Source organism: Enhydra lutris, unplaced genomic scaffold (assembly GCF_002288905.1).
Source record: "Enhydra lutris kenyoni isolate GAN:26980312 unplaced genomic scaffold, ASM228890v2 scaffoldscaffold25, whole genome shotgun sequence".
NCBI lineage: Eukaryota > Metazoa > Chordata > Mammalia > Carnivora > Mustelidae > Enhydra > Enhydra lutris.
This window is the reverse complement of record NW_019154109.1, coordinates 17,140,735-17,152,308: the sequence shown is the minus strand read 5'-3', so window position 1 is coordinate 17,152,308 and position 11,574 is coordinate 17,140,735. Positions and strand designations below refer to the sequence as shown.

General features: G+C 36.8%; 1 pseudogene; it reads left to right on the top strand.

The window, feature by feature from the left end:
* Positions 1–9,470: 9,470 nt before the first annotated feature.
* On the top strand, positions 9,471–10,580 carry LOC111150983 (annotated as a pseudogene).
* Positions 10,581–11,574: the final 994 nt, after the last annotated feature.

The following is an 11,574-nucleotide window of genomic DNA, read 5'->3' as shown; positions in this document are numbered from 1 at the left end:
GGGTGGCTCAGTCAGTTAAACATCCAACTCTTGATCTTGGCTCAGGTCTTGATCTCAGGGTAGTGAGTTCAGGCTGCACATTTGGCTTCATTCTGTGAGTGAAGCCTACTTAAAAACAAACAACCCAAAACAAGACCCATCAATATGCTATTTATAAAAGACTCATTTCAGACCCACAAACAACTCCATATTGAAAGTGAAGGGGTGGAGAACCATCTCTCATGATAATGGACATCAAAAGAACACTGGAGTTTGTATCAGACAAACTAGAGAGTTTGTATTAGACAAACTAGATTTTAAACCAAAGACTTTAATAAGAGGTGAAGAAGGGCACCATAATAAAGGAGTCTGCCAAATAACAAGATCTAACAATTGTAAATATTTATTAACCCAACTTGGGAGCAGCCAAATATATAATAATTAATGAAAAACTTAAAGAAACTCATTGATGATAATACGATAATAGGATACTTCAACAGCCCACTCACAGCAATGGACAGATCATCTGAGTAGAAGATCAGCAAGGAAACAGTGGCTTTGGGTGACACACAAGACCAGACAGACTTAACTGACATATTCAGAGCATTTTGTCCCCAAACAGCAGAATATACATTCTTTTCGAGTGCACGTGGAACACTCTCCATAACAGATCACATACTGGGTCACAAATCAGGCTTCAACCATACAGATTGAGATCATACCATGCATATTTTCACTATGAAACTTGAAGTCAACCATAAGAAAAAAATTGGAAAAACCACAACTACATGAGGTTATAGAACATCCTACTAAAGATTGAGTAGGTCAACCAGGAAATTAAAGCAGAAAGAGTCAATTATCATATGGTTTCACTTACTTGTGGAGCATAAGGAATAACATGGAAGACATTGGGAGATGGAGAGGAGAAGTGAGTTGGGGCAAATCGGAGGGGGAAACAAACCATGAGAGACTGTGGACTCTGAGAAACTGAGTTTTTTTTGGGGGGGGTGTGGGGGGGTTGAGCCTGGTGGTGGATATTATGGAGGGCACATATTGCATGGAGCACTGGATGTGGTGCATAAACAATGAATTTTGGAACACTGAAATAAGATAAAATTAAATTTAAAAAATTAAGATTAAAAAAAAATACATGGAAGCAGATAAGAATGAAAACATCACAGTCCAAAACCTTTGGGACACAGCAAAGGTGGTCATAAGAGCAAAGTATATAACAATACAAGCCTTCCTGAGGAAGCAAGAAAGGTCTCAAATACACAGCCTAACCTTACACCTAAGGAAACTGAAAAGAGAACAGCAAATAAATCTTAAAATTAACAGAAGTAAAATAATTAAGATTGGAGCAGAAATAAATGATATAGAAATTAAAAATAAAACAGTAGAACAGATCAATGAAATTAGGATCTAATTCTTTGAAAAAATTTTAAAAAATTGATAAAGCCCTAGCTAGACTTATCAATAAGAAAAGAGAAAGGACCCAAATAAATAAAATCATGAAGGTCATAACCAGCACCATGAAAATACAAACAATTATAAGAAAACATTATGAGCAATTATATTCCAACAAATTGGGCAACCTGGAAGAAATAAATTCCTAGAAATACATAAACTACTAAAATTGAGACAGGAAGAAATAGAAAATTTGAACAGACCAAGCAAAGAAATTGAATCAGTAATCAAAAATCTCCCAACAAACAAGAGTCCAGGGCCAGAGGCTTTCCAAGGGGTTCCACCAAACATTTAAAGAATTAATACCTATTCATCTTAAGCTGTTCTACAAAATAGAAATGGAAGGAAACCTTCCAAACTCATTCTATGAGGCCAGCATTACCTTGATTCCAAAACCAGACAAAGACCCCACTAAAATGGAGAATTACAGACCAATATCCCTGATGAACATGGATGCAAAAATTCTCAACAAGATACTAGCTAATTGAATCCAACAGTACATTAAGAGAATTATTCACCATGACCAAGTGGGATTTATTCCTGAGCTGCAAGCATACTTCAATATTTGCAAATCAATCAACATGATACACCACATTAGTAAAAGAAAGGATAAGAACCATATGATCCTCTCAATAGGTGCAAAAAGCATTTGACAAAATACAGCATCCTTTCATGATAAAAATCCTCAAGAAAGTACGAACAGAAGGAACATACCTCAACATCATAAATGCCATATACAAAAGACCCACAGATAATATCCTCAATGGGGAAAAACTGAGAGCTTTTCCCCTCAGGTCAGGAATATGACAGGGATATCCACTCTCACCATTGTTGTTCAGCATAGTACCAGAAGCTGTGGCTTTAGCAATCAAACAAAAAGGAATAAAAGGCATCCAAAATGACAAGGAAGAAGTCAAGCTTTCACTATTTGCAGTTGACATACTCTATGTAGAGAACCCAAAAGACTCCAACATAAAATTGCTAGAACTGACACATGAATTCAATAAAGTTACAGGATACAACATAAATGTACAGAAACCTATTACATTTCTTTACACCAATAATGAAACAGTAGAAAGAGAAATCAAAGAATTGACCCCATTTACAATTGCACCAAAACCCATAAGATACCTAACCAAAGAGGCAAAAGATCTGTATTCTGAAAACTATAGAACAATTATGAAAGAAATTGAAGAAGACACAAAGAAATAGAAAATTGATTGGAAGAACAAATATTGTTAAGATATCTATACTACCCAAAGCAATCTACACATTCAATGCAATCTCTATCAAAATAACAGCACCACTTTTCACAGAGGTAGAACAAACAATCCTCAAATTTATATGGACCCAGAAAAGACCCTGAATAGCAATCTTAAAAAAGAAAAGCAACGCAAGAAGCATCACAATTCCAGACTTCAAGCTGCATTGCAAAGCTGTAGTGATTAAGACAGTGTGTTACCGGCACAAAAACAAACACATAGATCAATGGAACAGAATAGAGAACCCAGAAGTGGACCCACAACTGTATGGTCAACTAATCTTTGACAAACAGGAAAGAATATCCAATGAAAAAGAGATAGTTTCTTCAACAAATGGTGTTAAGGAAAGTGGAAGACAACATGCAGAAGAATGAAACTGAACCACTTTCTTACATGATACACCAGAAGAAATTCAAAATGGATGAAAGACCTAAATGTAAGACAGGAAACCACCACAATCCTAGAGAAGAATTCAGGCAGCAACCTCTTTGACCTCGGCCATAGCAACTTCTTATCAGACATATCTCTGGAGGCAGGGGAAACAAAAGCAAAAATGAACTATTGAGAGTGTATCAAGACAAAATGCTTCTGCACCATGAAGGAAACAACAAAACTAAAAGGCAACGAATGGAAGGCAGCTATGCTCACCACTATACCACCAACGCAAAGGCAACGAATGGAATGGGAGAAGATATTTGCAAATGATGTATCAGATAAAGAGCTAATATCCAAAATCTATAAAGAACTTATCTAACTCAACACCCCAAAAAAACAAATACTCCAGTTAAGAAATGGGCAGAAAACATGAATAGATATTTTTCCAAAGAAGACATCAGATGACTAACAGACACATGAAAAGATGCTCAGTACCTCTCATCATTAGGGAAATACAAATCAGAATGGCTAAAATTAACAACTCAGGAAAAAACAGGTATTAGTGAAGATGTGGAGAAAGGGGAACGCTTTGGCACATTTGGTGGGGATGAAAACTGGTGTAGCTACTCTGGAAAATAGTATGGAGTTTTCTCAAAAAGTTAAAAATAGAACTACCCTATAACCCTGCAGTTGCACTATTAGGTGTTTATCCCAACATGCTAATATGAAAGTGCTGATTCAATGGGGCACATGCACCCCAATGTTTATAGCAGAATTACCAACATTAGCCAAATTATGGGAAGAGTCCAATTGTCCATTGACTTATGAGTGCGTAAAGAAGAAGTGGTATATATATATACAATGAAATTTTACTCAGTGATCAAAAAGAATGAAATCTTGTTATTTGCAATGATGTGGATGGAGCTAGAGTGTATTATGCTAAGGGAAATAAGTCAGTCACAGAATGACAAATAGATGATTTCACTCACATGTAGAATTATGAACAAAAGAGATGAACAGAGGGAATGCAAGGAAAAATAAAATAGGATAAAAACAGAGAAGCAAACTATAAGGGACCCTTAAATATAGAGAACAAACTGAGGGTTGCTAGAGGGAAGCTGTGTAGGGAGATAGGCTAAATGAGTGATAGGTATTAAGGCGGGTACTTGTTGGGATGAACACAGGGTGCTGTACATTGTATGTGGGTAATGAATCATGGGATTTTGCTTCTGAAACCAGTGTGGCATTGTATGTTAACTAATTTGAAGCCTAAAAAAAAAAAGGCAGGCCTGGGCAGGACAAAGACAAATGTGATTGGAGTGCATTGAGCACAGGGAGTAGAAAAAGGGGGCCAAAGGAAGGCAGGTCCAGTCCAGGGTCATGCTGGGTGTCTAAGCCTGGGCAGAAAATTTGGGGTCACAATTAATCAGTGGAAGCAGGGAGTGCTTTTTATCTTCTTTGTACTTAAAAAAAAAATAAGTAATTAATTAAAAAAATAAAATGAACATTTAAATAATATAACAAAACTCTGGAATTTTTCCATATAAGCAAACCCTGATTTATAGAACTATTTTAATGTGTTAACTAATTTTTATTCTTAACTTTGCATATGTTAACAAAGAACTATTTTGGGGTTCCATTCAAATTTTAGGATTCTTTGTTCTAATTCTGTTAAAAATGCCATCAGTATTTTGTTGGGTACCGCAAATAGCCAAAGCAATCTTGAGAAAGAAAAACAAAACTGAGGTATTATATTCCTTGATTCAAACTATACTATAAAGCTATAGTAATTAAAACAGTATGATACTGGTGTGAAAACAACACATAGATCAATAGAATAGAATAGAGTGTTCAAAAATAAACTCATACATATATAGTCTATTAATCCATGACAAAGGTGGCAAGAATATACAATGGGGGAAAAGACAGTCTCTTCTAAAAGTGATGTGGAAAAAACTGGAGGGCTACACACAAAAGAGTTAAACTGGACCCCTCTCTTACACCATATACAAAAATAAATTAAAAATGGATTCAAGATTTGAATGTAAGAGTGAAACCATAACATTAGTAGAAAAAACACAGGCAGTAAACTATTTGACATTGGTCTAGAAATAGTTTTTTGAGCCTATCTTTGTAGAAATGACAACAAAAGTTAAATTAACAAATGGGATTGCATCAAACTAAAAGTTTTTGCACTGTGAAGGAAACCATCAACAAAATGAAAAGGCAACCTAATGAATGGGAGAAGAGATTTGCAAATCATACAAATATTGGGTAAACATCCCCAATACCTGAAATCTTCCATAATTTGCTATAGGACTTGAATAGACATGAAGATGGCTAACAGGTACATGAAAAGATGCTCATCAGGGAAATGAAAATCAAAACCCACAATGAGGTATCATCTCAAGCCTGTTAGATTAGTTGTTATTACAAAACAACAACAACAACAACAAGAAATAACAAGTATCAGTGGGATGTGGAGAAAAGTGAAATAACATACACTGTTGGCAGGAATGAAAATTTGTGCAGCCACTATGGAAATAGTATGGAGGTTCCTTAAAATAGAACTGCCATAATATTCAGAAATTTCACTTCTGGGTATTGACCCAAGTAAATAAAAACGCCAATTTGAAAATATACGCATCCAACTTTATGTTCATACTAACATTATTTACAATAGCCAAGATATGGAAAGAATTTATGTCTATTAATAGATAAAGATAAAAAGATGTGATATGCGGTGTTTGGGTGGCTCAGTCTGTTAGGTGTCTGCCTTTGGCTCAGGTCATGATCCTAGGGTTCTGGGATCTAGTCCTGTATCAGGCTCCTTGCTCAGCAGGAAGTCTGCTTCTCCCACTCCATCTGCTCCTCCCCCCCCCGGCTTTTACACACACACACACACACACACACACACACACACACACATTCCTTCTTTCTCTCTCTTTCACTCTCACAAATAAATAAATAAAATCTTTGAAAAAAAGATGTGATACGCACACACACACACACACACACACATATAATGAACTGAGCCATACAAAAGAATGAAATCTTGCCATTTACAAAACTAGAATGGATCCAGAAGGTATTGTGCTAAGTGAAATAAGCACCATAAGATTTCCCTTATATATGGAATCTAAAAAAACAAAACAAGTGAGCAAACACAACAAAACAGAAACAGATTCATAGATACAGGAGACAAAGTGGTGATTACCAGAGTGGGGAGGGAATGGAGTGTAGGCAAAATAGGTAAAGAGGGTAAGAGGTACAAACTTCTAGTTATGAAATAAGTCATGGGCATGTAATGTACACCATAGGAAATATAGTCAATAATATTGTAATGACTTTGTATGGTGATAGATGATAACTAAACTTGGGCATCATTTTATAATATTTATAAAGATCAAATTACTATAATATATATATATGAAACTAGTAAGATATTGTCGAGCAGATATGGGATTACTAACCTTCTGGTTGAGTCCTGCAAACTCAGCATTGGGTAGGGGCACATGGGAAGAGATCCCCCAGCTCCCTAAAGCCACCCCAGTACACACATGGCCATGTATACACTCACTGGCACACAGCAGTCTCATAGCAGCCTGCTGTCAATCATCCAAGGATCTCATATGAGGGCCTGTCCTTCACTGATCTGTTCCAGAGGCTCAGGTGCTCTGACATTTCAATGTGACAAGTATGCCTCAATTTGAGGTAGGTGTAAAAGAATCCTAGTGAGCAAGGGGAAGTGTGAACAAGATCCTGACCAAGCCCAGGGTAAATAAATCTGCTTAACATCTCTGCTTGTGATTTCTCACAGATTGTACAGGATCTGGCTAACAATTTAAAATTAGTGTATGTCTTGGAATAGCCACCAGAGTGAGTTTAAGCCTAATATTGGCACTTAAATCCACATAGTTCCCTTACACCATACACAAAGATAAATTCAAAATGGATGAAAGAACTCAATGTGAGACAGGGATCTGTCAAAATCCTACAGGAGAACATAGGCTGTAACCTCTTCAGCATCGGCCACAGTAACTTCTTTCAAGTCACGTCTCCAAAGGTAAGTGAAACAAAAGCAAAAATGAACTTTTGGGACTTCATCAAGATCAAAAGCTTCTGCACAGCAAAGGAAATAGTCAACAAAACTAAGAGGCAACCCACAGAATGGGAGAAGATATTTGAAAATGACATTACAGATAAAAGCCTGATATCCAAGAACTATAAAAAATTTCTCAAACTCAACACTCAAAAAACAGATAACCCAGTCAAAAAATGGGCAGAAGACATGAACAGACATTTCTCCAAAGAAGACATACAAATGGCTAACAGACACATGAAAAAATTCTCAACATCAATGAGATACCACATTACAACAGTTAGAGTGGCAAAATTAACAAGATAAGAAACAACAAATGTTGGCAAGGATATGGAGAAAGGGGAACCCTCTTACATTGTTGGTAGGAATGTAAGCTGGTACAGTCACTTTGATAATGAGTATGGAGGTTCCTCATGATGTTAAGAATAGAGCTACCTCACAACCCAGCAATTGCACTACTAGGTATTTGCCCCAAAGATACATCTGTAGTGAAAAGAAGGGCCACATGTACCCCAATGTTCATAGCAGCAATGTCCACAATAGCTAAATTGGGAAGGACCCAGGATGTCCTTCAACTGATTAATGGATAAAGAAGATGTAGTTCATATATACAATGGAATATTACTCAGCCATCTGAAAGGATGAATATCCACCATTTGCATCGACATGGATGGAACTGGAGGGGATTATGCTAAGTGAAGTAAGTCAAGCAGAGAAAGACAATTATCATATGGTTTCACTTATATGTGGAAAACAAGCAATAGCACAGAGGACCATAGGGGATGGAAGGGAAATCTGAAGGGGGAGAAATCAGAGAGGGAAGAGAACCATGAAACTATGGACCCCAGGAAACAAACTGAGGGTATCACAGGGCAGGGGAGTGGGGGTATTAAGGAGGTAGGTAGGTATTAAGGAGGGCACATGCTGTGATGAGCACTGAGTGTTATAACTAACTAAGGAATCACTGAACAGTACATCAAAAATTTGTGGTGTACTGTACAGTGGCTAACTGGACATAATAAAAAATATATAAAAATACATAAATAGTGTTGTTTCTTAAAGATTAAAAAAAAAACATATTTTTCTCCCACCCAGTTATCTTTCTCCCACCCAGAAAAAAATAAATACTGTTTACTTAAGATATTGTTTTTAAAGATTTTATTTATTTATTTGACAGAAAGAGAGAGACAGTGAAAGAGGGAACAGAAGCAGGAGGAGTGGGAGAGGGAGAAGCAGGATTCCCGCTGAGCAAGAAGCCTGATGCGGGGTTCAATCCCAGAAACCTGGGATCACGACCTGATGTGAAGGCAGACACTTAATGACTGAACGACCCAGGCACCCCAACTCAAAATATTTTTACTGAATAAAAGGCTTCCTATTTTTAGTTTCTGATATGTGGGCTGAGGACAGAACTTACCTCTTTCCACCAACAATGTAAATGGATGGATTGCACCTTTTGCTTTCATATATCAAGTTTAAGATGTTGTTTCCCTTCCAAAGGTCACGTTTTGTATGAAATGTGATTGATCTCACCTGTATAAAAATTTGAATAATGACTGTATAATCATATTTCTGCCTCATAATTCCTTACTCCATAGTAAAGCCCAAAATACATGCCTTATTCAAATCTCTTCTTGAAACATGAATGTTGATTTCCCTGTTATTGATTCCATTGTTTTTAAGAGAACCAGTGAATCAAAATTCCGTTGGGATTTCCTCCTACTTATCAGAGTCCCCAGTGTCAAAGCACTCTATGGTGACTTCGAGAAGCCAACCCTGCTATTGCCTTGGGGAAAAGCTGGCCATCAGTCCTCAAACCCTGAAGAAGTGAAGAAGTAAAAGCCCATGGCACTGCTGGACCCCATTCTCAGGGTCCCATGGGGGGATCAGCCATGTTCCCTGACCCACAGGCCCCTGCAGCCTATGGACCCTGAAAAGCAACACCATCTATGGCACCTGTAGCCCAAAGTGATGAGTTGCTGCCTTTTCAGGCCACTGCCAACTGCAACATATTTTCCAGAACACCCTTCACTGAAATGAAATGCCATTGCCAGGGACCTGTCTTCTAGCTCTATGTTCTAGGAAGTGTCTAGGGAAGACACTCAAACAAACAAATTAAACAAATCCAAATGACACAGCACAACTATTGTCTGGTCCCCAAGGAGCATGTTCTTAGCTTTGGAAGTGGCACCACCTCTTTATTCTGCAGGGACCAGAGGAAGACAGAGACAGGATCAAAGTGAGTAGTAAGGCAATTGAAGAAACTGGTGAAGCAGCAACAAAGGATGTTCTCTCTCTGCCAGGTAAAATTAGATTCAACCAAAAAACAACTGATGGTTGAAGCCATTGGCTCAAAAAAGAGAAAGGAGACAATGATAGTGTTCACTGGAAGCTTGTTGGATCTTACGTACTTAGAGATTTCTGAGTCAGGAGGCAGATTCTTGGAGAAAGAAAGCCAAAGACTCAGAAGACAGATTTTTATGGTAATGATGATGACAGATTCCTTGATTCGACTGATCTGGTTGAGAAGAAGCCTCTGAAGCAAATGAAGAAGGCTGAAACATTGACAAGAAGCCAGAGAAATTTTAATCATTGGTTGTCAAGTTAAATAATAGCGGAAGGGAAATCTGAAATCTCTGGGAGGTTAAAAGTCTCAAAGCTCTATCAGAGTCACCATCTCCAGATGTTTTAGATGCTTGTACATCAGAAACAAAATCAAAGAGTGTGTTAGATGGCATGTCATGGAAGAAACTACTTGAGAACTTGGAAATGAGGAAACAAAGACAGATTTAAAGGGTTGATAAAATCTGTAAAGCCCAGAGAGATACCAGAACTAAAAAAGACTGGAAATCACTTTTGAAATGTAGAAAAAAAAAAAAAAAAAGGCTGAAAAGCTTACATTGATTCTCTTTGGTGCCATGAAAAAAGAAAACAAATCCAAATTAAAAACTGGAACAGTAGGGAAATTATCCCCCTGCACCAAACACCCAGAACTCATTCTGACTCTGAGATTGAAAGATGAGCCTAATGTGGAGGAAGAGGAGGCTGTGTAGGAGGAAGAGAAGAACACAAAAGGAGCATAAAAAGAAAAAACGATGGGACAAAGAAGCGGGCTTTTAGCAGTAGTTAGAACCAGAAGAAGCAGTACAGTACAGTAAAGGATTCTTCTCACATGCTCTAAAGAAACAAAAACCCATGAAAACATGGCTCAGCCAGGTGGAACAGAATAATTGTCAATAAGATTAGCAAAATAACTTCATCATTCAAGGAACCCCTAGCATCAAAGAATGAAATTGAGAAAAACAGAAGAGTTGAAGAAAAAAAAGGCTACCTGTCCAAGAGAACATCCACCAAAACTTTCCTCCAAATATCCAGAAGATGGCCCAGACTCCTGAAGATGGGTCCCAAATGAAGCCCAAAGTGATGGTGGCCAGATCCATTTCATGACAATATTGGCCTTTGACTGTTTCAGAGTTGCAAAAACTTTGTGGACCAAGTGGCATGGGAAATGTGGTCTCCTATACCACAGTGAACTCCAAAGTAGGAGTTCAGATGATTGCTTGTAAAATGTGGTAACTGGTCTTCCATGCTCTTGGCTTCTAAATTAATCTTATTCATATCATCCTGAATTTAGTATTTATGTTTAAAAGTATTTGTGTATATATATATAACACTGGAACAGTATATTTTGTGAATTATTAAAATGAGGGATTGACTCTAAGTGAGAAAGCAAAATTTTAATTACCATGAGAAAAAGTACTTTGATATGCAGTTCTATTTCTCAAGTTCATTGTTTTTTCTAATATTTTAAGTTTTATAATCAAAGTTAAAGTAGGGTATTTCATTTCTAGATTACAAATATCTTCTCCTTTAGTAAGGGAGAAGATTTAGAGATTGTATTTTTGAATTTTCTCGAGTGAATTGATTTTTATTTTTTTCAGATTTTCTGAATATTTGATTTAAAATGTTATCTTGAATAACAGTCATCAGTTACAATGCTTATGGAAGCTTAGTTTGGGAATTTAGACTCTTTTCATGTTAGTGAAAGATATTTCATGTAAGCATTTTGAATTCATGTTGTTTTTCTTCAAAGGAAAATGAAGATTTTTTTTTTCTAGGATTACCTGTGGGCAAGAAAACAATGCATTCACTTAGAGGAAAGAATTCAGGAGATCAGAAAGTTTTGGTACATAATCTTGCATTGAACATATCAACATATTATTTTAACGTACTTTAAAAAATTCTGATGTTTCACATCTTACAAGACAGTGTTTTTTATATGGCATTATCAATTTGTTACCTAGTGACTATATTTTGAATATAAAACTACACAAATGCATCTAAACTACTAAGGGAGAAGTGAAAAATGGAGCCAAGTAAATGAAGATG